Below are 3176 nucleotides of genomic sequence, written 5' to 3' on the forward strand. Positions count from 1 at the left end.
CAAATCAGTACCTTATTCTTTTTTACCTCACCACCTAACCCCTTAACATTATAACTCACTAGCTTCATAATTTAAGAAAAAAATACCTCTAGTCACCCCACCTTACCCACACATTTAACCCCGTTTCTTTCCCCTACACCAACTCTCCCAATTATTGATATAGGATGAAAAAAACATTGACATAAAATTCCCCCACACCAACTATTAAAACTGCTGATATAGGATGAGAAAATACATTGACTTTATACATGTAAAATTCCCCTACACCAACCCTCCTAGCCGCTGATATAGGATGAGAAAGAACATTATCATTATGCATGTAAAAAACGGATGAGAAATTTGAAACTACTCATATTACTTTTTTAATAGGGATAATCATTTAATTTTTATATAAAAATATCTATTACACATTGTAAAAAAAAAACATAATTATGAGTATATTAGTTTAAAAATAATTAATATATTTTAAATTTAAAAGAAATGATATAGAAAAGACAAAAAAACCATTAATATATTAATGTTGAAGAGTTGTAATAATGAGAAAAAACCTTAAGTCTCATGTTAATTATAAAAGAATAACTTTAAAAAAAGTTTATTAAAAATGTAGAAGTTAATTTTGTAAAGATCACCTTTTAGCACAATTCAAAACCTATCTCTCCTAAATTTATAGATAAAAAGCAGAAAATATTGCACATAATTGTATTGAAAACGAAATAGATATCTTCAAAGTGACTAACATTACAACTTTTTTATTAAGTATAGTATAAATAAATAATTACGACAACCAATACCATCATCCGACCTTAGCTCAGTTGGTAGAGCGGAGGACTGTAGTGGTTAAGCAGATATCCTTAGGTCACTGGTTCGAATCCGGTAGGTCGGAAAACTTGATTTTATTTTTTCTTTATTATTTGCATGTACTGAATCTCCAATCAAAGTAAACGGCTGGCATGTAAATTTATTGTTAAAGAATTATGTAATTGAAATTAAAAAGGTTCGGAAAATCTACTGATTGAAATAATAATATTTTATAAAATCTAGTAAAAACAAAATGATGTAATTTTTTTTTAAAAATTAATAAGTTAAAATATTTATTTTTGAATATTTAAATTTATTTTAAAATATATTTAGTTTGAAAATGCTAACTGTGATATGAATTAAATTAAATATTTTTTTTCATTTATAAACCTTTTAAAGTTTAATTTGAAATATATTAACTTTTTTAATTTGAAGTTGCTGGAAGAATGACGAGATGTTTACCTAAATTATATGAATTCTTAAAGGATAAAATTTTTTTGAAAGTCTCAAACCCTTGTAGATTTCATAGTTGAGATGACACTCCCAATCAAGTAAATCCTTCTCAAATGGATTGTGTTCGTAGACAGTTCGTCAAACACCAAAGACGATATGGAATGAATCATTCTCAAGAACAAAGTCATTCTCCATATTAAAGTATAACTAAGATTCTCTTTCTAAACCTCTCACAACAAAGTCAAATATGAAGCATGTTTAAAATGAATTAACATAACCAAATAGTTCGAAGTCGAAGCAGAAGAAGTAAAACATCGCAGAAACTTGCAATTGACGTCCTCACAAATTGCCTTCCTACAATAGTGCCAAGCCAAGGAATCTATCATACAAAAGTACTTGCTACTTCTGAATAAATCATGGGAAAATTCTCAACTGCTTAGATCCAACATGATTTTCGAGAAAAAAACGTGCGCGCAAATATATTATAAAATCTAGACATCACACTAAACATGAAATCATAAGTAAATAATACATAAGAAATTAATTGTCCCAATGTCTATGTTGAGGTAACAACTTATCTACAACCATTGCCCTCTAAAACAACCTCGATGACGCCAATCATGAAGTATATTTTATAAAAAAGATTCTACAAAGTTGTTAAAGAAGCCTCTAAGGTTAGAAAACAATCACGACCCATAATCCACCATCTATGATATCTTGTACAAACGAGGGGATACATACCCCACTCTTTAAGTTCCTATAACCCTCAAAAGTGGAACACTCACTATACAAAATATAGGTAGGGATCAGGGGACAAAATTTTAGAGTAAGATGCATATATATGAAAATGTTGTATGTTGGTTACTAATCAATAATATTTCATTGTTCTTCTTAAGCTTTTGCTCCGTTTTATTCATTTTTATCTCCGTATTTCTACTTTGTCTGTGTTTTAGGTATTTTCAAAGTACAAGACCAATGAATAATGGTTTGGACTCAAAACCAAAGAAAAAACAACCATAAGTGGAAATCACGATCTGCACGTAATGTATATTACGACCGTAATTTCCTCTTAAGAGGATATTACAATTATGAGCCATCATTAGAAATTACGCTAAGAGCGTAGCAAGAATTAACACCACTGAGATTATTACGGGCAACCTGTATATCCTACCACGGTCGTAATAACTGCAGTATCAAAGTTGGCTTTTCACATTTCGACGTTTTCTTTGACGACCATTCTACTTCTCTGCCGTTTTTCTCCATAGTTAAAGGCTTTAATGCAAATTTTATTACCCCAGGCATATATATTAGCTTGTAAGCTCAAAAAAAATTACGAAGTTTACATACAATTTCCATTTCTAAACAATTTAGAGTTTTCTGCATTTTATTCTTCTGCAAGCTTAAGTTTATGTTATTGTTGAAATTCTCTCTATAGCAAGTTTGTACTGATTATACACTGCAATTAAAGGTTTTCTATTTCACTTATATATTATTATTATGTTCATTTTGTAGTTGTATGTCCCTATTACATTCAGGGGAGCACCCCATATGATTATTTTGTTACTTGTTTTATCGCTTTCATTTTGATTTACTTTTGATTATTGAGTCTCCTTCATGATTGCACGTCTCTGGATCAAGTTTTGAAATGATTTGATTTTAGTATGCATAAACCATTTGTTAGGTTTGAACTTGATTATGATGCTTTTGATCAACTGCATGAGTCAGTGAAATAAGAACAATATATGTTATTGATTCAAGTTAGGTGGAAAGAAAAATCTCAAAGTCTTTTGAAAATTATGAAAAATTGAGATTTTGTGTGTTTGATTTGAATCAAACACATATCCTGATTCGGCACTTTGGACAGAGGCAAACCAAATTTTTTCAAACACTTCGATTCGAATCAAAATTTACATATATTTCGAATC

At 29.6% G+C, this 3176-nt stretch overlaps 1 non-coding gene across 1 annotated transcript; it reads left to right on the plus strand.

Annotated features, from left to right (window-relative positions):
* The first annotated feature begins 797 nt into the window (after positions 1–797).
* TRNAY-GUA (transfer RNA tyrosine (anticodon GUA)) lies at positions 798–883 on the plus strand. Its single transcript is given in 2 exon segments — positions 798–834; positions 848–883. It is a non-coding gene; the product is annotated as a tRNA-Tyr (tRNA).
* Positions 884–3176: the final 2293 nt, after the last annotated feature.

Source organism: Lathyrus oleraceus, chromosome 7 (genome assembly GCF_024323335.1).
Source record: "Lathyrus oleraceus cultivar Zhongwan6 chromosome 7, CAAS_Psat_ZW6_1.0, whole genome shotgun sequence".
Classification (NCBI taxonomy): Eukaryota; Viridiplantae; Streptophyta; class Magnoliopsida; order Fabales; family Fabaceae; genus Lathyrus; species Lathyrus oleraceus.